Raw genomic sequence first — 25492 nt, forward strand, 5'->3', positions numbered from 1 at the left:
GCTACAAATTATGGCTACAGTATATGCAATTTTTCCACATTTTGAGTGACACAAAGATTCTTATCTAAATGGTGAAAATGCAACAGCTGTTAATCAGACTCACTTTGACTTTATATAGTGCACCAAGAGATAGTTTCTCGCTTACGGCCACACTGTCCTGAGTACGCCTGATCTCGTCTGATCTCGGAAGCTAAGCAGGGTCGGGCTTGGTTAGTACTTGGATGGGAGACCGCCTGGGAATACCAGGTGCTGTAAGCATTTTGTCAACTCTTTGTCCGTTTTTCCCACAAGGCTGAAATATGTGCCCTCGCTTTGAAATAAGTAAGCAAGGTTAGTTTGTATTTCATCCAACAATCTGTGCTACAAATTATGGCTACAGTATATGCAATTTTTCCACATTTTGAGTGACACAAAGATTCTTATCTAAATGGTGAAAATGCAACAGCTGTTAATCAGACTCACTTTGACTTTATATAGTGCACCAAGAGATGGTTTCTCGCTTACGGCCACACTGTCCTGAGTACGCCTGATCTCGTCTGATCTCGGAAGCTAAGCAGGGTCGGGCCTGGTTAGTACTTGGATGGGAGACCGCCTGGGAATACCAGGTGCTGTAAGCATTTTGTCAACTCTTTGTCCGTTTTTTCCCACAAGGCTGAAATATGTGCCCTCGCTTTGAAATAAGTAAGCAAGGTTAGTTTGTATTTCATCCAACAATCTGTGCTACAAATTATGGCTACAGTATATGCAATTTTTCCACATTTTGAGTGACACAAAGATTCTTATCTAAATGGTGAAAATGCAACAGCTGTTAATCAGACTCACTTTGACTTTATATAGTGCACCAAGAGATGGTTTCTCGCTTACGGCCACACTGTCCTGAGTACGCCTGATCTCGTCTGATCTCGGAAGCTAAGCAGGGTCGGGCCTGGTTAGTACTTGGATGGGAGACCGCCTGGGAATACCAGGTGCTGTAAGCATTTTGTCAACTCTTTGTCCGTTTTTTCCCACAAGGCTGAAATATGTGCCCTCGCTTTGAAATAAGTAAGCAAGGTTAGTTTGTATTTCATCCAACAATCTGTGCTACAAATTATGGCTACAGTATATGCAATTTTTCCACATTTTGAGTGACACAAAGATTCTTATCTAAATGGTGAAAATGCAACAGCTGTTAATCAGACTCACTTTGACTTTATATAGTGCACCAAGAGATGGTTTCTCGCTTACGGCCACACTGTCCTGAGTACGCCTGATCTCGTCTGATCTCGGAAGCTAAGCAGGGTCGGGCTTGGTTAGTACTTGGATGGGAGACCGCCTGGGAATACCAGGTGCTGTAAGCATTTTGTCAACTCTTTGTCCGTTTTTTTTCCCACAAGGCTGAAATATGTGCCCTCGCTTTGAAATAAGTAAGCAAGGTTAGTTTGTATTTCATCCAACAATCTGTGCTACAAATTATGGCTACAGTATATGCAATTTTTTCCACATTTTGAGTGACACAAAGATTCTTATCTAAATGGTGAAAATGCAACAGCTGTTAATCAGACTCACTTTGACTTTATATAGTGCACCAAGAGATGGTTTCTCGCTTACGGCCACACTGTCCTGAGTACGCCTGATCTCGTCTGATCTCAGAAGCTAAGCAGGGTCGGGCCTGGTTAGTACTTGGATGGGAGACCGCCTGGGAATACCAGGTGCTGTAAGCATTTTGTCAACTCTTTGTCCGTTTTTTCCCACAAGGCTGAAATATGTGCCCTCGCTTTGAAATAAGTAAGCAAGGTTAGTTTGTATTTCATCCAACAATCTGTGCTACAAATTATGGCTACAGTATATGCAATTTTTCCACATTTTGAGTGACACAAAGATTCTTATCTAAATGGTGAAAATGCAACAGCTGTTAATCAGACTCACTTTGACTTTATATAGTGCACCAAGAGATGGTTTCTCGCTTACGGCCACACTGTCCTGAGTACGCCTGATCTCGTCTGATCTCGGAAGCTAAGCAGGGTCGGGCCTGGTTAGTACTTGGATGGGAGACCGCCTGGGAATACCAGGTGCTGTAAGCATTTTGTCAACTCTTTGTCCGTTTTTTTCCCACAAGGCTGAAATATGTGCCCTCGCTTTGAAATAAGTAAGCAAGGTTAGTTTGTATTTCATCCAACAATCTGTGCTACAAATTATGGCTACAGTATATGCAATTTTTCCACATTTTGAGTGACACAAAGATTCTTATCTAAATGGTGAAAATGCAACAGCTGTTAATCAGACTCACTTTGACTTTATATAGTGCACCAAGAGATGGTTTCTCGCTTACGGCCACACTGTCCTGAGTACGCCTGATCTCGTCTGATCTCGGAAGCTAAGCAGGGTCGGGCTTGGTTAGTACTTGGATGGGAGACCGCCTGGGAATACCAGGTGCTGTAAGCATTTGGCAACTCTTTGTCCGTTTTTTCCCACAAGGCTGAAATATGTGCCCTCGCTTTGAAATAAGTAAGCAAGGTTAGTTTGTATTTCATCCAACAATCTGTGCTACAAATTATGGCTACAGTATATGCAATTTTTCCACATTTTGAGTGACACAAAGATTCTTATCTAAATGGTGAAAATGCAACAGCTGTTAATCAGACTCACTTTGACTTTATATAGTGCACCAAGAGATGGTTTCTCGCTTACGGCCACACTGTCCTGAGTACGCCTGATCTCGTCTGATCTCGGAAGCTAAGCAGGGTCGGGCCTGGTTAGTACTTGGATGGGAGACCGCCTGGGAATACCAGGTGCTGTAAGCATTTTGTCAACTCTTTGTCCGTTTTTTTCCCACAAGGCTGAAATATGTGCCCTCGCTTTGAAATAAGTAAGCAAGGTTAGTTTGTATTTCATCCAACAATCTGTGCTACAAATTATGGCTACAGTATATGCAATTTTTCCACATTTTGAGTGACACAAAGATTCTTATCTAAATGGTGAAAATGCAACAGCTGTTAATCAGACTCACTTTGACTTTATATAGTGCACCAAGAGATGGTTTCTCGCTTACGGCCACACTGTCCTGAGTACGCCTGATCTCGTCTGATCTCGGAAGCTAAGCAGGGTCGGGCCTGGTTAGTACTTGGATGGGAGACCGCCTGGGAATACCAGGTGCTGTAAGCATTTTGTCAACTCTTTGTCCGTTTTTTCCCACAAGGCTGAAATATGTGCCCTCGCTTTGAAATAAGTAAGCAAGGTTAGTTTGTATTTCATCCAACAATCTGTGCTACAAATTATGGCTACAGTATATGCAATTTTTCCACATTTTGAGTGACACAAAGATTCTTATCTAAATGGTGAAAATGCAACAGCTGTTAATCAGACTCACTTTGACTTTATATAGTGCACCAAGAGATAGTTTCTCGCTTACGGCCACACTGTCCTGAGTACGCCTGATCTCGTCTGATCTCGGAAGCTAAGCAGGGTCGGGCTTGGTTAGTACTTGGATGGGAGACCGCCTGGGAATACCAGGTGCTGTAAGCATTTTGTCAACTCTTTGTCCGTTTTTTCCCACAAGGCTGAAATATGTGCCCTCGCTTTGAAATAAGTAAGCAAGGTTAGTTTGTATTTCATCCAACAATCTGTGCTACAAATTATGGCTACAGTATATGCAATTTTTTCCACATTTTGAGTGACACAAAGATTCTTATCTAAATGGTGAAAATGCAACAGCTGTTAATCAGACTCACTTTGACTTTATATAGTGCACCAAGAGATGGTTTCTCGCTTACGGCCACACTGTCCTGAGTACGCCTGATCTCGTCTGATCTCAGAAGCTAAGCAGGGTCGGGCCTGGTTAGTACTTGGATGGGAGACCGCCTGGGAATACCAGGTGCTGTAAGCATTTTGTCAACTCTTTGTCCGTTTTTTTTCCCACAAGGCTGAAATATGTGCCCTCGCTTTGAAATAAGTAAGCAAGGTTAGTTTGTATTTCATCCAACAATCTGTGCTACAAATTATGGCTACAGTATATGCAATTTTTCCACATTTTGAGTGACACAAAGATTCTTATCTAAATGGTGAAAATGCAACAGCTGTTAATCAGACTCACTTTGACTTTATATAGTGCACCAAGAGATGGTTTCTCGCTTACGGCCACACTGTCCTGAGTACGCCTGATCTCGTCTGATCTCGGAAGCTAAGCAGGGTCGGGCCTGGTTAGTACTTGGATGGGAGACCGCCTGGGAATACCAGGTGCTGTAAGCATTTTGTCAACTCTTTGTCCGTTTTTTCCCACAAGGCTGAAATATGTGCCCTCGCTTTGAAATAAGTAAGCAAGGTTAGTTTGTATTTCATCCAACAATCTGTGCTACAAATTATGGCTACAGTATATGCAATTTTTCCACATTTTGAGTGACACAAGATTCTTATCTAAATGGTGAAAATGCAACAGCTGTTAATCAGACTCACTTTGACTTTATATAGTGCACCAAGAGATGGTTTCTCGCTTACGGCCACACTGTCCTGAGTACGCCTGATCTCGTCTGATCTCGGAAGCTAAGCAGGGTCGGGCTTGGTTAGTACTTGGATGGGAGACCGCCTGGGAATACCAGGTGCTGTAAGCATTTTGTCAACTCTTTGTCCGTTTTTTCCCACAAGGCTGAAATATGTGCCCTCGCTTTGAAATAAGTAAGCAAGGTTAGTTTGTATTTCATCCAACAATCTGTGCTACAAATTATGGCTACAGTATATGCAATTTTTTCCACATTTTGAGTGACACAAAGATTCTTATCTAAATGGTGAAAATGCAACAGCTGTTAATCAGACTCACTTTGACTTTATATAGTGCACCAAGAGATGGTTTCTCGCTTACGGCCACACTGTCCTGAGTACGCCTGATCTCGTCTGATCTCGGAAGCTAAGCAGGGTCGGGCTTGGTTAGTACTTGGATGGGAGACCGCCTGGGAATACCAGGTGCTGTAAGCATTTTGTCAACTCTTTGTCCGTTTTTTCCCACAAGGCTGAAATATGTGCCCTCGCTTTGAAATAAGTAAGCAAGGTTAGTTTGTATTTCATCCAACAATCTGTGCTACAAATTATGGCTACAGTATATGCAATTTTTTCCACATTTTGAGTGACACAAAGATTCTTATCTAAATGGTGAAAATGCAACAGCTGTTAATCAGACTCACTTTGACTTTATATAGTGCACCAAGAGATGGTTTCTCGCTTACGGCCACACTGTCCTGAGTACGCCTGATCTCGTCTGATCTCGGAAGCTAAGCAGGGTCGGGCTTGGTTAGTACTTGGATGGGAGACCGCCTGGGAATACCAGGTGCTGTAAGCATTTTGTCAACTCTTTGTCCGTTTTTTTTTCCCACAAGGCTGAAATATGTGCCCTCGCTTTGAAATAAGTAAGCAAGGTTAGTTTGTATTTCATCCAACAATCTGTGCTACAAATTATGGCTACAGTATATGCAATTTTTTCCACATTTTGAGTGACACAAAGATTCTTATCTAAATGGTGAAAATGCAACAGCTGTTAATCAGACTCACTTTGACTTTATATAGTGCACCAAGAGATAGTTTCTCGCTTACGGCCACACTGTCCTGAGTACGCCTGATCTCGTCTGATCTCGGAAGCTAAGCAGGGTCGGGCTTGGTTAGTACTTGGATGGGAGACCGCCTGGGAATACCAGGTGCTGTAAGCATTTTGTCAACTCTTTGTCCGTTTTTTCCCACAAGGCTGAAATATGTGCCCTCGCTTTGAAATAAGTAAGCAAGGTTAGTTTGTATTTCATCCAACAATCTGTGCTACAAATTATGGCTACAGTATATGCAATTTTTTCCACATTTTGAGTGACACAAAGATTCTTATCTAAATGGTGAAAATGCAACAGCTGTTAATCAGACTCACTTTGACTTTATATAGTGCACCAAGAGATGGTTTCTCGCTTACGGCCACACTGTCCTGAGTACGCCTGATCTCGTCTGATCTCGGAAGCTAAGCAGGGTCGGGCTTGGTTAGTACTTGGATGGGAGACCGCCTGGGAATACCAGGTGCTGTAAGCATTTTGTCAACTCTTTGTCCGTTTTTTCCCACAAGGCTGAAATATGTGCCTCGCTTTGAAATAAGTAAGCAAGGTTAGTTTGTATTTCATCCAACAATCTGTGCTACAAATTATGGCTACAGTATATGCAATTTTTCCACATTTTGAGTGACACAAAGATTCTTATCTAAATGGTGAAAATGCAACAGCTGTTAATCAGACTCACTTTGACTTTATATAGTGCACCAAGAGATGGTTTCTGCTTACGGCCACACTGTCCTGAGTACGCCTGATCTCGTCTGATCTCGGAAGCTAAGCAGGGTCGGGCCTGGTTAGTACTTGGATGGGAGACCGCCTGGGAATACCAGGTGCTGTAAGCATTTTGTCAACTCTTTGTCCGTTTTTTCCCACAAGGCTGAAATATGTGCCTCGCTTTGAAATAAGTAAGCAAGGTTAGTTTGTATTTCATCCAACAATCTGTGCTACAAATTATGGCTACAGTATATATGCACATTTTGAGTGACACAAAGATTCTTATCTAAATGGTGAAAATGCAACAGCTGTTAATCAGACTCACTTTGACTTTATATAGTGCACCAAGAGATGGTTTCTCGCTTACGGCCACACTGTCCTGACCAGGTACGCCTGATCTCTGATCTCGGAAGCTAAGCAGGGTCGGGCTGGTTAGTACTTGGATGGGAGACCGCCTGGGAATACCAGGTGCTGTAAGCATTTTGTCAACTCTTTGTCCGTTACAAGGTGAAATATGTGCCCTCGCTTTGAAATAAGTAAGCAAAAGGTTAGTTTGTATTTCATCCAACAATCTGTGCTACAAATTATGGCTACAGTATATGAAATTTTTTCCACATTTTGAGTGACACAAAGATTCTTATCTAAATGGTGAAAATGCAACAGCTGTTAATCAGACTCACTTTGACTTTATATAGTGCACCAAGAGATGGTTTCTCGCCAGGCCACACTGTCCTGAGTACGCCTGATCTCGTCTGATCTCAGAAGCTAAGCAGGGTCGGAGCCTGGTTAGTACTTGGATGGGAGACCGCCTGGGAATACCAGGTGCTGTAAGCATTTGGTCAACTCTTGTCCGTTTTTTCCCACAAGGCTGAAATATGTGCCCTCGCTTTGAAATAAGTAAGCAAGGTTAGTTTGTATTTCATCCAACAATCTGTGCTACAAATTAGGGCTACAGTATATGCAATTTTTCCACATTTTGAGTGACACAAAGATTCTTATCTAAATGGTGAAAATGCAACAGCTGTTAATCAGACTCACTTTGACTTTATATAGTGCACCAGAGATAGTTTCCCGCTTACGGCCACACTGTCCTGAGTACGCCTGATCTCGTCTGATCTCGGAAGCTAAGCAGGGTCGGGCTTGGTTAGTACCTTGGATGGGAGACCGCCTGGGAATACCAGGTGCTGTAAGCATTTTGTCAACTCTTTGTCCGTTTTTCCCACAAGGCTGAAATATGTCACCCCCTCGCTTTGAAATAAGTAAGCAAGGTTAGTTTGTATTTCATCCAACAATCTGTGCTACAAATTATGGCTACAGTATATGCAATTTTGAGTGACACAAAGATTCTTATCTAAATGGTGAAAATGCAACAGCTGTTAATCAGACTCACTTTGACTTTATATAGTGCACCAAGAGATAGTTTCTCGCTTACGGCCACACTGTCCTGAGTACGCCTGATCTCGTCTGATCTCAGAAGCTAAGCAGGGTCGGGCTTGGTTAGTACTTGGATGGGAGACCGCCTGGGAATACCAGGTGCTGTAAGCATTTTGTCAACTCTTTGTCCGTTTTTCCCACAAGGCTGAAATATGTGCCCTCGCTTTGAAATAAGTAAGCAAGGTTAGTTTGTATTTCATCCAACAATCTGTGCTACAAATTATGGCTACAGTATATGCAATTTTGAGTGACACAAAGATTCTTATCTAAATGGTGAAAATGCAACAGCTGTTAATCAGACTCACTTTGACTTTATATAGTGCACCAAGAGATGGTTTCTCGCTTACGGCCACACTGTCCTGAGTACGCCTGATCTCGTCTGATCTCAGAAGCTAAGCAGGGTCGGGCCTGGTTAGTACTTGGATGGGAGACCGCCTGGGAATACCAGGTGCTGTAAGCATTTTGTCAACTCTTTGTCCGTTTTTTCCCACAAGGCTGAAATATGTGCCCTCGCTTTGAAATAAGTAAGCAAGGTTAGTTTGTATTTCATCCAACAATCTGTGCTACAAATTATGGCTACAGTATATGCAATTTTTTCCACATTTTGAGTGACACAAAGATTCTTATCTAAATGGTGAAAATGCAACAGCTGTTAATCAGACTCACTTTGACTTTATATAGTGCACCAAGAGATAGTTTCTTGCTTACGGCCACACTGTCCTGAGTACGTCTGATCTCAGAAGCTAAGCAGGGTCGGGCCTGGTTAGTACTTGGATGGGAGACCGCCTGGGAATACCAGGTGCTGTAAGCATTTTGTCAACTCTTTGTCCGTTTTTTCCCACAAGGCTGAAATATGTGCCCTCGCTTTGAAATAAGTAAGCAAGGTTAGTTTGTATTTCATCCAACAATCTGTGCTACAAATTATGGCTACAGTATATGCAATTTTGAGTGACACAAAGATTCTTATCTAAATGGTGAAAATGCAACAGCTGTTAATCAGACTCACTTTGACTTTATATAGTGCACCAAGAGATAGTTTCTCGCTTACGGCCACACTGGCCTGAGTACGCCTGATCTCGTCTGATCTCGGAAGCTAAGCAGGGTCGGGCTTTGTTAGTACTTGGATGGGAGACCGCCTGGGAATACCAGGTGCTGTAAGCATTTTGTCAACTCTTTGTCTAATTTTTTCCCACAAGGCTGAAATATGTGCCCGCTTTGAAATAAGTAAGCAAGGTTAGTTTGTATTTCATCCAACAATCTGTGCTACAAATTATGGCTACAGTATATGCAATTTTGAGTGACACAAAGATTCTTATCTAAATGGTGAAAATGCAACAGCTGTTAATCAGACTCACTTTGACTTTATATAGTGCACCAAGAGATCAGTTTCTCGCTTACGGCCACACTGGCCTGACTGCGCCTGATCTCGTCTGATCTCGGAAGTTTAAGCAGGGTCGGGCTTTGTTAGTACTTGGATGGGGAGACTCGCCTGGGAATACCAGGTGCTGTAAGCATTTTGTCAACTCTTTTGTCCGTTTTTTTCCCACAAGGCTGAAATATGTGCCTCGCATTTGAAATAAGTACAAGGTTAGTTTGTATTTCATCCAACAATCTGTGCTACAAATTATGGCTACAGTATATGCACATTTTGAGTGACACAAAGATTCTTATCTAAATGGTGAAAATGCAACAGCTGTTAATCAGACTCACTTTGACTTTATATAGTGCACCAAGAGATAGTTTCTCGCTTACGGCCACACTGTCCTGAGTACGCATGATCTCGTCTGATCTCAGAAGCTAAGCAGGGTCGGGCCTGGTTAGTACTTGATGGGAGACCGCCTGGGAATACCAGGTGCTGTAAGCATTTTGTCAACTCTTTGTCCGTTTTTTCCCACAAGGCTGAAATATGTGCCCTCGCTTGAAATAAGTAAGCAAGGTTAGTTTGTATTTCATCCAACAATCTGTGCTACAAATTATGGCTACAGTATATGCAATTTTTCCACGAGTGACACAAAGATTCTTATCTAAATTACATTTACATTTGTGTCGTGAGGAGTTTGTTCCACCATTGGGGGGCCAGAGCAGCGAACAGTTTTGACTGGGCTGAGCGGGAACTGTACTTCCTCAGTGGTAGGGAGGCGAGCAGGCCAGAGGTGGATGAACGCAGTGCCCTTGTTTGGGTGTAGGGCCTGATCAGAGCCTGGAGGTACTGAGGTGCCGTTCCCCTCACAGCTCCGTAGGCAAGCACCATGGTCTTGTAGCGGATGCGAGCTTCAACTGGAAGCCAGTGGAGGGAGCGGAGGAGCGGGGTGACGTGAGAGAACTTGGGAAGGTTGAACACCAGACGGGCTGCGGCGTTCTGGATGAGTTGTAGGGGTTTAATGGCACAGGCAGGAGCCCAGCCAACAGCGAGTTGCAGTAATCCAGACGGGAGATGACAAGTGCCTGGATTAGGACCTGCGCCGCTTCCTGTGTGAGGCAGGGTCGTACTCTGCGGATGTTGTAGAGCATGAACCTACAGGAACGGGCCACCGCCTTGATGTTAGTTGAGAACGACAGGGTGTTGTCCAGGATCACGCCAAGGTTCTTAGCGCTCTGGGAGGAGGACACAATGGAGTTGTCAACCGTGATGGCGAGATCATGGAACGGGCAGTCCTTCCCCGGGAGGAAGAGCAGCTCCGTCTTGCCGAGGTTCAGCTTGAGGTGGTGATCCGTCATCCACACGGATATGTCTGCCAGACATGCAGAGATGCGATTCGCCACCTGGTCATCAGAAGGGGAAAGGAGAAGATTAATTGTGTGTCGTCTGCATAGCAATGATAGGAGAGACCATGTGAGGTTATGACAGAGCCAAGTGACTTGGTGTATAGCGAGAATAGGAGAGGGCCTAGAACAGAGCCCTGGGGGACACCAGTGGTGAGCACGTGGTGTGGAGACGGATTCTCGCCACGCCACCTGGTAGGAGCGACCTGTCAGGTAGGACGCAATCAAGCGTGGGCCGCGCCGGGAGATGCCCAACTCGGAGAGGGTGGAGAGGAGGATCTGATGGTTCACAGTATCGAAGGCAGCCGATAGGTCTAGAAGGATGAGAGCAGAGGAGAGAGAGTTAGCTTTAGCAGTGCGGAGCGCCTCCGTGATACAGAGAAGAGCAGTCTCAGTTGAATGACTAGTCTTGAAACCTGACTGATTTGGATCAAGAAGGTCATTCTGAGAGAGATAGCGGGAGAGCTGGCCAAGGACGGCACGTTCAAGAGTTTTGGAGAGAAAAGAAAGAAGGGATACTGGTCTGTAGTTGTTGACATCGGAGGGATCGAGTGTAGGTTTTTTCAGAAGGGGTGCAACTCTCGCTCTCTTGAAGACGGAAGGGACGTAGCCAGCGGTCAGGGATGAGTTGATGAGCGAGGTGAGGTAAGGGAGGAGGTCTCCGGAAATGGTCTGGAGAAGAGAGGAGGGGATAGGGTCAAGCGGGCAGGTTGTAGGGCGGCCGGCCGTCACAAGACGCGAGATTTCATCTGGAGAGAGAGGGAGAAAGAGGTCAGAGCACAGGGTAGGGCAGTGTGAGCAGAACCAGCGGTGTCGTTTGACTTAGCAAGCGAGGATCGGATGTCGTCGACCTTCTTTTCAAAATGGTTGACGAAGTCATCTGCAGAGAGGAGGAGGGGGGAGGGGGGAGGAGGATTCAGGAGGGAGGAGAAGGTTGCAAAGAGCTTCCTAGGGTTAGAGGCAGATGCTTGGAATTTAGAGTGGTAGAAAGTGGCATTAGCAGCAGAGAGAGAAGAGGAAAATGTAGAGAGGAGGGAGTGAAAGGATGTCAGGTCCGCAGGGAGGCGAGTTTTCCTCCATTTCGCTCGGCTGCCCGGAGCCCTGTTCTGTGAGCTCGCAATGAGTCGTCGAGCCACGGAGCGGGAGGGAGGACCGAGCCGGCCTGGAGGATAGGGGACATAGAGAGTCAAAGGATGCAGAAAGGGAGGAGAGGAGGGGTTGAGGAGGCAGAATCAGGAGATAGGTTGGAGAAGGTTTGAGCAGAGGGAAGAGATGATAGGATGGAAGAGGAGAGAGTAGCGGGGGAGAGAGAGCGAAGGTTGGGACGGTGCGATACCATCCGAGTAGGGGCAGTGTGGGAAGTGTTGGATGAGAGCGAGAGGGAAAAGGATACAAGGTAGTGGTCGGAGACTTGGAGGAGTTGCAACGAGGTTAGTGGAAGAACAGCATCTAGTAAAGATGAGGTCGAGCGTATTTCCTGCCTTGTGAGTAGGGGGGAAGGTGAGAGGGTGAGGTCAAAAGGAGAGGAGTGGAAAGAAGGAGGCAGAGAGGAATGAGTCAAAGGTAGGCGTGGGGAGGTTAAAGTCGCCCAGAACTGTGAGAGGTGAGCCGTCCTCAGGAAAGGAGCTTATCAAGGCATCAAGCTCATTGATGAACTCTCCGAGGGAACCTGGAGGGCGATAAATGATAAGGATGTTAAGCTTGAAAGGGCTGGTAACTGTGACAGCATGGAATTCAAAGGAGGCGATAGACAGATGGGTAAGGGGAGAAGAGAGAATGACCACTTGGGAGAGATGAGGATCCCGGTGCCACCACCCGCTGACCAGAAGCTCTCGGGGTGTGCGAGAACACGTGGGCAGACGAAGAGAGAGCAGTAGGAGTAGCGGTGTTGTCTGTGGTGATCCATGTTTCCGTCAGTGCCAAGAAGTCGAGGGACTGGAGGGAGACATAGGCGGAGATGAACTCTGCCTTGTTGGCCGCAGATCGGCAGTTCCAGAGGCTACCGGAGACCTGGAACTCCACGTGGGTCGTGCGCGCTGGGACCACCAGATTAGGGTGGCCGCGGCCACGCGGTGTGGAGCGTTTGTATGGTCTGTGCAGAGAGGAGAGAACAGGGATAGACAGACACATAGTTGACAGGCTACACAAGAGGCTACGCTAATGCAAAGGAGATTGGAATGACAAGTGGACTACACGTCACGAGTGTTCAGAGAGTTAAGCTTACGTAGCAAGAATCTTATTGACTAAAATGATTAAAATGATACTGGAGCAAAACGCTTACAGCACCTGGTATTCCCAGGCGGTCTCCCATCCAAGTACTAACCAGGCCCGACCCTGCTTAGCTTCCGAGATCAGGCACATTAACTTCATACTACACCCCCCCCCCCCCCCGCATGCGGGTTCCTGACTACAGCCTCAAGCTCATTACCATAACGCAACGTTAGTGATTTCTAAAAATCGCAAATGAAATAAATATGCCTGCTCTCAAGCTTATCCTTTTCTTAACAATCCTGTCATCTCAGATTTTCAAAATATGCTTTTGAACCAGAGAAAATCACTAATTTGTGTAAGAGTTTTGATAGCTAGCTTAGCATTTAGCGTTAGCATTTAGCATGCAATGCATGCATTTGGCTACCGAAACTAACCGAAAATTCAGTCACCTACACGTCAAACTTTTTTCCGAATTAACTCCATAATATCGACTGAAACATGGCAAACGTTGTTTGAATCAATCCTCAAGGTGTTTTGTCATATATCTCTTCATTGAAATGCCGTTCCTGGAAGCTTGCTTTGTCCTCAGAATCGCATGGAAAAATACTAGTAGCTGAGTTTTACCCACCAATTTCCACGCAGGACACCGTGCGGGACACCTGGTAAATGTAGTCTCTTATGGTCAATCTTCCAATGATATGCCTGCAAATACGTCACAATGCTGCAGACACCTTGGGGAAACAGAAAGTGCAGGCTCATTCCTGGCGCATTCACAGCCATATAAGGAGATCATGGAAAACGTAGCTTCGGAAATCCTGTTCATTTCCTGGTTGCTGAAACATCTTGGTTTTGCCTGAAGGTTTTGTTCTAGGGCACTCATAGTGAAAATCTTTGCAGTTCTGGAAACGTCAGAGTGTTTTCTTTCCAAAGCTATCAATTCCATGCATAGTCGAGCATCTTTTCGTGACAAAATATTGCGCTTAAAACGGGCACGTCTTTTTATCCAAAAATGAAATACTGCCCCTAGAGTCTTAACAGGTTAAAAAAATATATATATATATAATATAAAAAACACACTATTTACAACATTCAGACAAAAGATGAACAATTCACCCTTTAACAAAATCAGAAAAAGAAAAAGTAACACAATTATCCACTAAAACCAATTAATAATGAATTACAAGTTTTCCATTTGATAGAATTTCAATTACAGTACTCACCCACAGTTTCCTCCACCGTTTCTATATATTATGTATCTTTCTCTAAAATACCACAACAAAAATCCACACTCACAATTTTCCCTTCATAATGACCTAAATTCCTTAATCTTATTGCATATCTAGCATGACTTAAAACTTGTTATGGAGCATGCGAATTTTCGCAGTCTTTAAAAAAAAAATTGCGCAACATTTCAGCGCCCTGCTATTCATGCCAGGAATATGGTACGTTCATTTGGTTAGTTTGTGTGGAAAGGAAACAGTCAGACCTTTCCAAAAGTGTTTAAATAACGCCTGTGCCATTTACAGAACGTGCGTTTCGGTCGAATAGGTCATGAAAATCTGTTCACTGAAAGTGTAAAAATATATTCTTCCGCGCCTGCAGGCAATTGTTTACAGAGAACAGAATTAAATAGAGCCGCGTTCTCATTGGCTACAGCTTCCCCATGCTGTCTAGAGTTTCTCCTTCTCCCAAATCCATTCAGCTGAAGTTCTGAAAGAGCTGAAAAATCTGGACCCCTACAAATCAGCCGGGCTAGACAATCTGGACCCTTTCTTTCTAAAATTATCTGCCGAAATTGTTGCCACCCCTATTACTAGCCTGTTCAACCTCTCTTTCGTGTCATCTGAGATTCCCAAAGATTGGAAAGCAGCTGCGGTCATCCCCTCTTCAAAGGGGGGACACTCTTGACCCAAACTGCTACAGACCTATATCTATCCTACCATGCCTTTCTAAGGTCTTGAAAGCCAAGTCAACAAACAGATTACCGACCATTTCGAATCTCACCATACCTTCTCTGCTATGCAATCTGGTTTCAGAGCTGGTCATGGGTGCACCTCAGCCACGCTCAAGGTCCTAAACGATATCTTAACCGCCATCGATAAGAAACATTACTGTGCAGCCGTATTCATTGATCTGGCCAAGGCTTTCGACTCTGTCAACCACCACATCCTTATCGGCAGACTCGACAGCCTTGGTTTCTCAAATGATTGCCTCGCCTGGTTCACCAACTACTTCTCTGATAGAGTTCAGTGTGTCAAATCGGAGGGTCTGCTGTCCGGACCTCTGGCAGTCTCTATGGGGGTGCCACAGGGTTCAATTCTTGGACCGACTCTCTTCTCTGTATACATCAATGAGGTCGCTCTTGCTGCTGGTGAGTCTCTGATCCACCTCTACGCAGACGACACCATTCTGTATACTTCCGGCCCTTCTTTGGACACTGTGTTAACAACCCTCCAGGCAAGCTTCAATGCCATACAACTCTCCTTCCGTGGCCTCCAATTGCTCTTAAATACAAGTAAAACTAAATGCATGCTCTTCAACCGATCGCTACCTGCACCTACCCGCCTGTCCAACATCACTACTCTGGACGGCTCTGACTTAGAATACGTGGACAACTACAAATACTTAGGTGTCTGGTTAGACTGTAAACTCTCCTTCCAGACCCATATCAAACATCTCCAATCCAAAGTTAAATCTAGAATTGGCTTCCTATTTCGCAACAAAGCATCCTTCACTCATGCTGCCAAACATACCCTTGTAAAATTGACCATCCTACCAATCCTCGACTTTGGCGATGTCATTTACAAAATAGCCTCCAATACCCTACTCAACAAATTGGATGCAGTCTATCACAGTGCTATCCGTTTTGTCACCAAAGCCCCATATACTACCCACCATTGCGACCTGTACGCTCTCGTTGGCTGGCCCTCGCTTCATACTCGTCGCCAAACCCACTGGCTCCATGTCATCTACAAGACCCTGCTAGGTAAAGTCCCCCTTATCTCAGCTCGCTGGTCACCATAGCATCTCCCACCTGTAGCACACGCTCCAGCAGGTATATCTCTCTAGTCACCCCCAAAACCAATTCTTTCTTTGGCCGCCTCTCCTTCCAGTTCTCTGCTGCCAATGACTGGAACGAACTACAAAAATCTCTTAAATTGGAAACACTTATCTCCCTCACTAGCTTTAAGCACCAACTGTCAGAGCATCTTACAGATTACTGCACCTGTACATAGCCCACCTATAATTTAGCCCAAACAACTACCTCTTTCCCAACTGTATTTAATTTATTTATTTATTTTGCTCCTTTGCACCCCATTATTTTTATTTCTACTTTGCACATTCTTCCATTGCAATACTACCATTCCAGTGTTTTACTTGCTATATTGTATTTACTTTGCCACCATGGCCTTTTTTGCCTTTACCTCCCTTCTCACCTAATTTGCTCACATTGTATATAGACTTGTTTTTTTGTTGTTTTTTTTTTTTTGTTTTTTACTGTATTATTGACTGTATGTTTGTTTTACTCCATGTGTAACTCTGTGTCGTTGTATGTGTCGAACTGCTTTGCTTTATCTTGGCCAGGTCGCAATTGTAAATGAGAACTTGTTCTCAACTTGCTTACCTGGTTAAATAAAGGTGAAATAAAAAAAATTAAAAAAAAACGTCATTAGTTTCGCAATTGATTCTTGGTCTAACCCAAACAAGAGAACTACTTTCCTACTGCCACCGCCCAGATTTTCGAGCGACCATTTTCAAACATGTTTTTCTCCACGGACCAGCTAACGATTCCACACGGTCTCCTGAGGTATTTTATCGCTTATTAACGTGTACTAATACCTAAAGTAGCATTACAAAAGTATTTCGAAGTGTTTTGTGAAAGTTTATCGTCGACTTTTGGCATTTTAAAAAATGACGTTACGTTATAAAATGCTAATTTTTTACTCCATTCCCAAGGTATTCCTAGCTCGATATCTAGGCTATATATGGACCGATTTAATCGAAAAAAGACCCTAAATGATGTTTATGGGACATCTAGGAGTGCCAAGAATGAAGCTCGTCAAAGGTAAGGAATGTTTTATATTTTATTTCAGCCTTTTCGTTTGCGGCGCTAACGAAAAATCTGTCGTTTTTGTAATGCTGCATTTATGTGAGGCTGCATGGTACAGATAATAGCGTCTCATGCTTTCCCGAAAAGCATTTTACAAATCTGACTCGGTGAATAGATTCACAACGAGTGTAGCTTTAATTTGGTATATTGGATGTCAATTTTTATGACATTTTGATTTTTATCATAAACTATGCGTGGTGCACTTGAAATTTCAGAAATTTCGATTCCCTATGAGGAAGCGCTTCCATAACAAGTTTTAATACAAAATTCCCCTCATTAATCTTACTCATTACTACTGACTTATCCATGTTAACACCCGATGCCTGTCCATATACTTTAAAACACTCCATCACCCTTTTTACACTTCCCTCATCTCTAACTGTTATAGTGGTATCATTTGCGTATTGATGAATCAAACTAAAACGTCCTTGTGGAGTCTGTACACAATTTATAAGATTATATTTTTTAAGAAATGCTGCTAAAGGTTCTACCGATAAAGCTGATAAAGGGCACCCCTGTCTCACAGATCTCTCAAGAATAAAATAATCAGTTAAAACCCCATTACACTTCACCCTACTTTTTGCCTTCTTATATAATAATTTTATCCATCCTACTATTCTATTACCAAAACCATATTTATCCATTACCCTAAACATAAAATCATGTTCCACCCTATCGAAAGCTTTATTTAAATCTATGCTTAAAACAATTTTTTTTAAATCACATCTCTAATTGTATCAGCAATATCTCTACCAGGGCACACTATAATTATGTGTAGGTGCTATAATATCATTTAAAACTTGCTTCATTCTATTTGCCAGTATCTTAGGTAATACCTTATAATCTGAATTTAATAAACTAATTGGCCTATAATTCTCCAGTTTCAATTTGCTCCCCTTATTTTTATATAAAATCAGCCCTGTCACCATAGATTCTGAAATATTATTATTATCCTCCATATATTGATAAACTTCCAATAAAATAGGTGCTAAAAAACATTCATATATTTGATAAAACTCTGCAATTATCCCATCTACTCCAGGACTCTTATTTACTTGTAAACCATTAATCGCATCTTTAACTTCATTCACTGTTATCTTCCCATCACACATTTGTTTATCCTCTACATAAATTTGCACATCCACACTATCCAATATCTCCTTTACACACCCCTCATCCACCTCCCCTTTCTTAAATAAATCCTTATAAAAATTCTGCACTGTTTCTAATATCTCTACATAAACATTGACAACTTCACCCTTTACATTTTATATCTTTCTAATATACACTGCTCAAAAAAATAAAGGGAACACTAAAATAACACATCCTAGATCTGAATGAATGAAATATTCTTATTAAATACTTTTTTCTTTACACAGTTGAATGTGCTGACAACAAATCACACAAACATTATCAATGGAAATCAAATTTATCAACCCATGGAGTCGCACTCAAAATTAAAGTGGAAAACCATGACCTCCCTACAACGCCTGGGCATGCTCCTGATGAGATGGCGGATGGTCTCCTGAGGGATCTCCTCCCAGACCTGGACTAAAGCATCCGCCAAGTCCTGGACAGTCTGTGGTGCAACGTGGCGTTGGTGGATGGAGCGAGACATGATGTCCCAGATGTGCTCAATTGGATTCAGGTCTGGGGAACGGGCGGGCCAGTCCATAGCATCAATGCCTTCCTCTTGCAGGAACTGCTGACACACTCCAGCCACGTGAGGTCTAGCATTGTCTTGCATTAGGAGGAACCCAGGGCCAACCGCACCAGCATATGGTCTCACAAGGGGTCTGAGGATCTCATCTCGGTACCTAATGGCAGTCAGGCTACCTCTGGCGAGCACATGGAGGGCTGTGCGGCCCCCCAAAGAAATGCCACCCCACACCATGTCTGACCCACCGCCAAACCGGTCATGCTGGAGGATGTTGCAGGCAGCAGAACATTCTCCACGGCGTCTCCAGACTCTGTCACGTCTGTCACATGTGCTCAGTGTGAACCTGCTTTCATCTGTGAAGAGCACAGGGCGCCAGTGGCGAATTTGCCAATCTTGGTGTTCTCTGGCAAATGCCAAACGTCCTGCACGGTGTTGGGCTGTAAGCACAACCCCCACCTGTGGACGTCGGGCCCTCATACCACCCTCATGGAGTCTGTTTCTGACCGTTTGAGCAGACACATGCACATTTGTGGCCTGCTGGAGGTCATTTTGCAGGGCTCTGGCAGTGCTCCTCCTGCTCCTCCTTGCACAAAGGCGGAGGTAGCGGTCCTGCTGCTGGGTTGTTGCCCTCCACGTCTCCTGATGTACTGGCCTGTCTCCTGGTAGCGCCTCCATGCTCTGGATACTACGCTGACAGACACAGCAAACCTTCTTGCCACATCTCGCATTGATGTGCCATCCTGGATGAGCTGCATTACCTGAGCCACTTGTGTGGGTTATAGACTCCGTCTCATGCTACCACTAGAGCGAAAGCACCGCCAGCATTCAAAAGTGACCAAAACATCAGCCAGGAAGCATAGGAACTGAGAAGTGGTCTGTGGTCACCACCTGCAGAACCACTCCTTTATTGGGGGTGTCTTGCTAATTGCCTATAATTTCCACCTGTTGTCAATTCCATTTGCACAACAGCATGTGAAATGTATTGTCAATCAGTGTTGCTTCCTAAGTTGACAGTTTGATTTCACAGAAGTGTGATTGACTTGGAGTTTCATTGTGTTGTTTGTGTTCCCTTAATTTTTTTTTTGAGCAGGGAATGTTCTCCTCTGTTTATTCTTCTCTAATCCAGAAAAAACAAAGTGCATTTCTCCCCCTCAAAAATACTTTGCTTTACTTCTTATAAAAGCCCCCTTACACTTATCTATTTCATATTTACTAAATTTTTCTTTCAACTCTAAAAACATTTCTATATTATAATTAGGTTCACTGTCACACTTCCCCATTTCTTCTTCCAATTTAGCTCTCAACTAATTTTCTTCTCTTTTCATCCTACCCCTCTTTTTTCCTTGCATATCTTATACTAAAAACTTATTTTTTTCCTTAACCTTGTCCCACCATAAACACTTATCATTCTCTTTCTGCTTGTCCTCCATTTCACATGCTATCAAATATTTAAGTTGTTTCCCATATTCCTCATCTTCTAAATACCCTGCATTCATACACCATATTCCACCCCTGCTCTTTCCTTATCTAAGCCCACTGAAAATGTTAAACCTGCATGAGCACTAAAAGTTGCAAAACATACATAATATCCTTCATAAAATTCCTTCAACCGTCTTTTACTAAAACCAGATCTATCCTTGTTTGTTTCAAATCCCCTAAAACCACCTGCCTTCTAGAAAATTCTCTTTTGTCTGGATTTTCCTCTCCACATATCAATCATCACTTTTTCACCTCCACCGCCGCTTTCCTCTTCCTGTAGCCTCCCCTTGTTCTATCAATATTTTCCATGTCAACTGAATCCGAAATTGACTCTAAATCCATCTCATCCAACCAACTCAAAATCTTCTTTCCTGTGCCCATTTGTGTCTCCTGTATCGTTGTCAGCATCCCCTCCCCTCCACTTCACCTCCTTCCGAGGCACCCACATCGCTCGAGGTCCCCCAAAGTCTGTGAGTCCCCAGTTCCTCCACCCAGCCCACTCCCCCCCTCCTCCTGAAAACTCCCTCTTCTTATTTCTGAATCCATACTGCTCCCTATTTCATTTGTCTTCTGTTTCATCTTCTCCCTTCCACCCTCCACCACGTCCTCTCTTCCATCTTCTTCTCCTTCTTGTGGTGATACAATTGCTTCCTCAAAAGTTCCTGTTAGAGGAAATTATAGTTTAGATGATCAATTATGTATACATTAATGATTAGAACCATTTATGCTAATACTATTATGTTATGATTTGAAAAGTATGGGTTCTTAATTGTACTGTTACTGAAAATGTAAGCAGAAATGAATTGTGTCTGTGTCTCCTGGGAAAGTTTAAGAAGGAGGGATAAGATAGTTTTCAAACAGATAAGAATGTTTTGGTTGGATTCCATTATTGGAGAGAAGTATATCCTTTAGACAGGTTGGAATGTAGTTTATGAGGGAGTGAAACTATCTCCAGGACCGAATACTACGCCATTGTAAGGCTGGGAGAGGGTGTGAAACTGATGACGTCATTTTATGTTCACTTTCTTTATAATGTAATGTTCTTTGTATTTTGGGTCAGTACTCTCTGGAATTAAACGCTCTTACCTGGCTTTTAAGACTGGTCTCAATCTATTTCATGCATAATTAATGAACTTACAATTCATTAATGAATTTAGAAATGAGTGCTAATTGGTTTTGGCAATTAAAGCATAGAGGAATCTAAAATTCCTCTATCAGTTCCTGACTCCCCTCTTCAGCCAAAACCTCTCCACAGTTGCACTCCTCTAGTCTCTTTCAGCATCCACCACAAAAAGACCTTGCCCTTCCCTCCAACACATTCCCTCACATAATGACCCTGTTAACCACACTTGAAACATTTAAACTCAGGGCAGTCCTTGACTATGTGCCCAGACTGGATACACCGTCGACAAACCCTGACCTGCTTATCGTGTATTACTCGGAAATACTCTCCTCCCTCCAGTGTCTCAAATTATGTCGAAAATGGCAACGATTGTACTGTTTCAGTGAATTTTACTTTACAGATTCTCGTCCCGTCCACGATCTCTGTACCTGGCCAAACTCTCCTCCTTATTTCTGAGACAGCAGTTACACCCCAGCTACTCAGCTTATCCAGTATGACTTTGTCTTCGATGTATAACGGAAGATTCATGAAAGATACAACTAGCTCATTGGCAATCATATCTCTCGCCATGATCCTTGTATCTGTAATCATTAAACCATCCATTAACCAATCCTTTCCTTTTCCATTTCGCATTGTAATTTCGTACTTTCTTTCTCCTTTCATTCTACATCCCACCACCTCCCCACACACCTCTTTAATCGAACGTAGTAACTCCATTGTTGTAACTTTATCTTCTCCCATCAACTCCACTGCCACCGTAAATTCTTTGCCATATTTCAGTCCTCCTTCATCTCCATGTTTCTTCCGTTGAGAATATTCTTTGTCCTTGTCCATTCCACTAGTCATTGCCATGTTGTCCGTCATAGTAAACAAAAATGAGAACAAAAACTCTCCCCCAAGCAGCAAAACTGCAAAGGGGAAAAAAGCAGGCAAACTTAAACTTGTTCAAATGCAAAAATCAAAATGATACTTCAAAAAACGTTGAAAATAACCAAAAAAGCTCTCAAGCAAACACTCTCAAGCAAACAAACACTCACTCACGACTTAATCACAAACACCTGTCTCACTTTCCAAACAGGAAGTGCTCACTCAGGCCGGTATGGCCGTAAGCAAGACATTATCTCTTGGTGCACTATATAAAGTCAAAGTGAGTCTGATTAACATATGTTGCAGTTTCACCATTTAGATAAGCATCTTTGTGTCACTCAAAAAGTGGAAGAAATTGCATATAATGTAGCAATCACATTGGATGAAATACAAACTAACCTTGATTACTTATTTCAAAGTGAGGGCATCTGTATTTGTTCTTTCTTTATGCTCTAGCTTCAAGGAAACTTTCCACAGCTTTGTTTGTGGGCCTCAATGGTGTGTGCTACGCTGCTCCTCTAAAAGTAAGTAATGTCTAAGTAACATCAGTGTTACATGAGAGTTTCTTGTCATTGTTACATGACAGTAGGTTGTCCTAAGACAAGGCTGCATGAAGTGTGAACTGCAGCTTTCTTGGATCCACAAAAAAATGTGTTTTTGGGGAATGCGGGCATCGATCCCACTACCTATAGCATGCTAAGCAAACACAATACCAATTGATCAAATTCCCCAGCTGTTTGGAATTGCCACAAGGAGCAACCAAGAGAGTCCAGTCTTGTCAGGCTATGCTGTTGGTGGACTTGTTAGTTTGCGCTCCAGCACTTGCAGAGGCTCGGTGCATCTCAACAATTGTGCTCTGTATCCAGCGGCCGGTTAGCTCAGTTGGTTAGAGTGTGTGATACGCTGCTCTCTGAAAGTAAGTAATGTCTTTCTTTTTCATCTGACATTGTGACATCAGTGTTACATGAGAGTTTCTTGTCATTGTTACATGACAGTTTCTTGTCATTGTTTACATACCTTAAGGGAAGATTTCGGCAGTTGCTGTGTGGTTAGTGAGAAAGTCCATATTGCAAATGTACGGTCCCTTACTAGACGTCCGAAATCGTTTGTAAAATTCGCGGACGGCGTCGGACCGAGCGGCAGGGCCGGACCTACCAGGAAGTCATCAAATGAACTTTGTCGGACATTCGGTTTCCGTTTTACAAAAATAATACGATTTTGGTCATTTTTCCGCTGTCCCGGAAATTCCCACAAGAGGGCATAAGCAATCATATTGCTATTGGACAAAACATAACGATTCACGACGGGGCCTTATCTCGAAAACTGAAAATATTTCGAAGCCGAAACTCGGTGAGCGTAGGGGCGGCATAATGGGCAGTTGGCCCCGAACAAGATGGCGTCTAGGCCTCAACAGTTTTTGAGTTATGGCCATTTATCTGGGATTTAAAGGTCCAAAATGAAAATAGAGAAATTATTTTTCCACTTCACGTCAAAGTCAAGGAGCCTCCGGTGTCAATAAAAAAAGAACCAGCCATTTATCTATCGTCATTTAAGAGAAATCGTACAACGACAGATTGGTGATGTTCACGGATAGGTGTTTTTTTTTTCTTCAACGGTTACAGATCCAGTGGCAGGGTGTTCTTACGAATCTTTTTAAAGTGTGCTGCGGAGCTCTGCGAGATTTCTGTGATTTTCTATGATTTTCTGAAATAACACACACTCACTAAACCCTCCGTAAATAACTCAGTTCTTAACGTAAAGACTTAAAACTCAGGATTCTGTAAAGGCATACCCCAATCATGATATGAGTTTATTTATAGCTTCCTGTGCCAACCGGAAGTGCCTTAAATGGTGTCACAGTGGCAGTTTCCAAGGGTTAAAAAGGTCAGATCTTTCAAAACTTCATATGTGTGATTAGGCAACCCCCATAAACTGTAAGTCAGTCATTTCTCCCAACAGATGTCAAAGAAAAGCTCTCTCTCACACACACACACACATAAACACACACACAGCAAGGATGGAGTGATAAAGTGCGGTGCTCAAAGACACAGAGAGCAGGCAATGGCATAAACATAATCTCTAGGCCGTGCCGAGTTCAACGAGATATCCCGCTTGACCGTAGCTCGCTCGGTCTAAGCACAGCAACCATTAGAAAAGTAGGCCCAAAATGAAGCCTGCCCCACAACGTCATTTGCTTTTGGGTGACAGTGAGAGAACCGTTAGGGTGAGAAGCACAATTTGACCTCAGGTACGTTCCTAAGGTCCTCCCGATCCGTGCAAGCCTAACCTTGACCATGTGGCATTAACCCTTAATAGTTAAAAGAAGGTGTTTACTTCAAAGAGTTTGCATTGACTTCTCTCCCCATAGGAATACATTGCCTGCACCCCTAAATTCAACCTGAAGCCTATGTGGGTTATGAATGTCGTATGAACCTGTCTTCGATGACAGTCCATCAGGCCACTACGAGGTCTACCTGTGTTGATTCTAAGCTTCCTGGACCAACCGGAAGTGGTTAAAATCACCCTAAAAGTGTTTATCCATACCCTGCCTGCAGTTTGATAGACAGTGCATTCAACCCTGTGTAAATCAGTCAATTCTTAACGTAAGGACTTAAAACTCAGGAATCTGTAAAAGCATACCCCAATGAGGATATGTGTTGATTTACAGCTTCCTGTGCCAACCGGAAGTGCCATAATTGGTGTCTCTTGGGCTGTTTCGAGTGGTTAAAAGTCAGATCTTTCCAAAACTTCATATATGTGATTAGGCAACCCCCATGAACTATAAATCAGTCATTTTCCCCATAAAATTTCAAAGGAAAACTAAATCACACACACAGACAGCTTGGAAGTAGGGACCCATTGGGGTGCGTAGAGACATGCACTGCCAGCATTAGTAAACCTTGTTGGAACTTTTAAAGAACCGTCGGACCTAGAGTTCGAAACTTTAGAATCCTGTTCTAGACCTCCGGTCGATAGTGGGTGGTGAGTTACGTGGCTCTAGACGGTTCTCGGACCGAGAAACAGCTTCGTACATTTGCAATGACTTCAATTCATTTTGCATCACGAAAATGGCGACATTTAGAAATGTCCCAGAGTCGCAAGACTAGGTGCATTGCGACCGTCTCGGCCCATATAGACAGACCCCAACGTTTCTGTCCGATAGCTCATTTAAGGACCCGTAGCAAGTCATGGAAAAAAGTGGATTTTCAGCACCAATTAGGGTTTTGCTGGGACACCAAATGAGCGATCGAGCAAAACTTGGGATTCGGGTCGCCTCAGCAAGGTCTACACATAACATAAGAAATGGACTCGCAGCTAGAACGTAACTACGTGTTTTATGTTTTTATGGTTTGAACCGAAGGCGTTGTGAATTTTGGGCCAGCTCTGAAGTATGTGATAGTTGGCTACTAAACGAGTTGGAAAAAGTGGGTTTGGTGTCAGTTTGTATCAGTTTGGTGTCAGAATGATATCTAATTGACTGATGGACGATGACTTGCTGGTGACTCTTGTCCATTTGCAATATGTTTAAACAGTGAGGTACCATCACCAAAAGTGACATTCTGAAATCAACCCTAACGAGCCAT

The 25492-nt window shown here is 43.4% G+C and overlaps 20 non-coding genes and 7 pseudogenes across 20 annotated transcripts; all 27 read left to right on the forward strand.

Annotated features, from left to right (window-relative positions):
• Positions 1–139: 139 nt before the first annotated feature.
• LOC135567944 (5S ribosomal RNA) lies at positions 140–258 on the forward strand. The gene has a single exon (XR_010462435.1). It is a non-coding gene; the product is annotated as a 5S ribosomal RNA (ribosomal RNA).
• Positions 259–498: 240 nt separating this feature from the next.
• On the forward strand, positions 499–617 carry LOC135567919 (5S ribosomal RNA). Its single transcript, XR_010462410.1, has one exon. It is a non-coding gene; the product is annotated as a 5S ribosomal RNA (ribosomal RNA).
• Positions 618–858: 241 nt separating this feature from the next.
• Positions 859–977, forward strand: LOC135567921 (5S ribosomal RNA). The gene has a single exon (XR_010462412.1). It is a non-coding gene; the product is annotated as a 5S ribosomal RNA (ribosomal RNA).
• A 241-nt stretch (positions 978–1218) lies between these two features.
• On the forward strand, positions 1219–1337 carry LOC135567945 (5S ribosomal RNA). Its single transcript, XR_010462436.1, has one exon. It is a non-coding gene; the product is annotated as a 5S ribosomal RNA (ribosomal RNA).
• A 244-nt stretch (positions 1338–1581) lies between these two features.
• On the forward strand, positions 1582–1700 carry LOC135568028 (5S ribosomal RNA). Its single transcript, XR_010462490.1, has one exon. It is a non-coding gene; the product is annotated as a 5S ribosomal RNA (ribosomal RNA).
• Positions 1701–1941: 241 nt separating this feature from the next.
• LOC135567922 (5S ribosomal RNA) lies at positions 1942–2060 on the forward strand. Its single transcript, XR_010462413.1, has one exon. It is a non-coding gene; the product is annotated as a 5S ribosomal RNA (ribosomal RNA).
• Positions 2061–2302: 242 nt separating this feature from the next.
• LOC135567946 (5S ribosomal RNA) lies at positions 2303–2421 on the forward strand. Its single transcript, XR_010462437.1, has one exon. It is a non-coding gene; the product is annotated as a 5S ribosomal RNA (ribosomal RNA).
• Positions 2422–2661: 240 nt separating this feature from the next.
• On the forward strand, positions 2662–2780 carry LOC135567923 (5S ribosomal RNA). Its single transcript, XR_010462414.1, has one exon. It is a non-coding gene; the product is annotated as a 5S ribosomal RNA (ribosomal RNA).
• Positions 2781–3022: 242 nt separating this feature from the next.
• LOC135567924 (5S ribosomal RNA) lies at positions 3023–3141 on the forward strand. The gene has a single exon (XR_010462415.1). It is a non-coding gene; the product is annotated as a 5S ribosomal RNA (ribosomal RNA).
• Positions 3142–3382: 241 nt separating this feature from the next.
• Positions 3383–3501, forward strand: LOC135567947 (5S ribosomal RNA). The gene has a single exon (XR_010462438.1). It is a non-coding gene; the product is annotated as a 5S ribosomal RNA (ribosomal RNA).
• A 242-nt stretch (positions 3502–3743) lies between these two features.
• On the forward strand, positions 3744–3862 carry LOC135568029 (5S ribosomal RNA). The gene has a single exon (XR_010462491.1). It is a non-coding gene; the product is annotated as a 5S ribosomal RNA (ribosomal RNA).
• A 243-nt stretch (positions 3863–4105) lies between these two features.
• On the forward strand, positions 4106–4224 carry LOC135567925 (5S ribosomal RNA). Its single transcript, XR_010462416.1, has one exon. It is a non-coding gene; the product is annotated as a 5S ribosomal RNA (ribosomal RNA).
• A 240-nt stretch (positions 4225–4464) lies between these two features.
• Positions 4465–4583, forward strand: LOC135567948 (5S ribosomal RNA). The gene has a single exon (XR_010462439.1). It is a non-coding gene; the product is annotated as a 5S ribosomal RNA (ribosomal RNA).
• Positions 4584–4825: 242 nt separating this feature from the next.
• On the forward strand, positions 4826–4944 carry LOC135567949 (5S ribosomal RNA). The gene has a single exon (XR_010462440.1). It is a non-coding gene; the product is annotated as a 5S ribosomal RNA (ribosomal RNA).
• A 242-nt stretch (positions 4945–5186) lies between these two features.
• On the forward strand, positions 5187–5305 carry LOC135567950 (5S ribosomal RNA). Its single transcript, XR_010462441.1, has one exon. It is a non-coding gene; the product is annotated as a 5S ribosomal RNA (ribosomal RNA).
• A 245-nt stretch (positions 5306–5550) lies between these two features.
• On the forward strand, positions 5551–5669 carry LOC135567951 (5S ribosomal RNA). The gene has a single exon (XR_010462442.1). It is a non-coding gene; the product is annotated as a 5S ribosomal RNA (ribosomal RNA).
• Positions 5670–5911: 242 nt separating this feature from the next.
• LOC135567952 (5S ribosomal RNA) lies at positions 5912–6030 on the forward strand. The gene has a single exon (XR_010462443.1). It is a non-coding gene; the product is annotated as a 5S ribosomal RNA (ribosomal RNA).
• A 239-nt stretch (positions 6031–6269) lies between these two features.
• Positions 6270–6388, forward strand: LOC135567926 (5S ribosomal RNA). The gene has a single exon (XR_010462417.1). It is a non-coding gene; the product is annotated as a 5S ribosomal RNA (ribosomal RNA).
• Positions 6389–6621: 233 nt separating this feature from the next.
• LOC135567992 (5S ribosomal RNA) lies at positions 6622–6740 on the forward strand (annotated as a pseudogene).
• Positions 6741–6972: 232 nt separating this feature from the next.
• Positions 6973–7094, forward strand: LOC135567989 (5S ribosomal RNA; annotated as a pseudogene).
• A 239-nt stretch (positions 7095–7333) lies between these two features.
• LOC135567973 (5S ribosomal RNA) lies at positions 7334–7453 on the forward strand (annotated as a pseudogene).
• A 233-nt stretch (positions 7454–7686) lies between these two features.
• On the forward strand, positions 7687–7805 carry LOC135567928 (5S ribosomal RNA). Its single transcript, XR_010462419.1, has one exon. It is a non-coding gene; the product is annotated as a 5S ribosomal RNA (ribosomal RNA).
• Positions 7806–8035: 230 nt separating this feature from the next.
• On the forward strand, positions 8036–8154 carry LOC135568030 (5S ribosomal RNA). Its single transcript, XR_010462492.1, has one exon. It is a non-coding gene; the product is annotated as a 5S ribosomal RNA (ribosomal RNA).
• A 242-nt stretch (positions 8155–8396) lies between these two features.
• LOC135567987 (5S ribosomal RNA) lies at positions 8397–8505 on the forward strand (annotated as a pseudogene).
• A 231-nt stretch (positions 8506–8736) lies between these two features.
• LOC135567978 (5S ribosomal RNA) lies at positions 8737–8855 on the forward strand (annotated as a pseudogene).
• A 231-nt stretch (positions 8856–9086) lies between these two features.
• LOC135567994 (5S ribosomal RNA) lies at positions 9087–9208 on the forward strand (annotated as a pseudogene).
• Positions 9209–9440: 232 nt separating this feature from the next.
• On the forward strand, positions 9441–9558 carry LOC135567969 (5S ribosomal RNA; annotated as a pseudogene).
• The last annotated feature ends 15934 nt before the right edge of the window (positions 9559–25492 follow it).

Source organism: Oncorhynchus nerka, unplaced genomic scaffold, assembly GCF_034236695.1.
Source record: "Oncorhynchus nerka isolate Pitt River unplaced genomic scaffold, Oner_Uvic_2.0 unplaced_scaffold_1746, whole genome shotgun sequence".
Taxonomy (NCBI): domain Eukaryota; kingdom Metazoa; phylum Chordata; class Actinopteri; order Salmoniformes; family Salmonidae; genus Oncorhynchus; species Oncorhynchus nerka.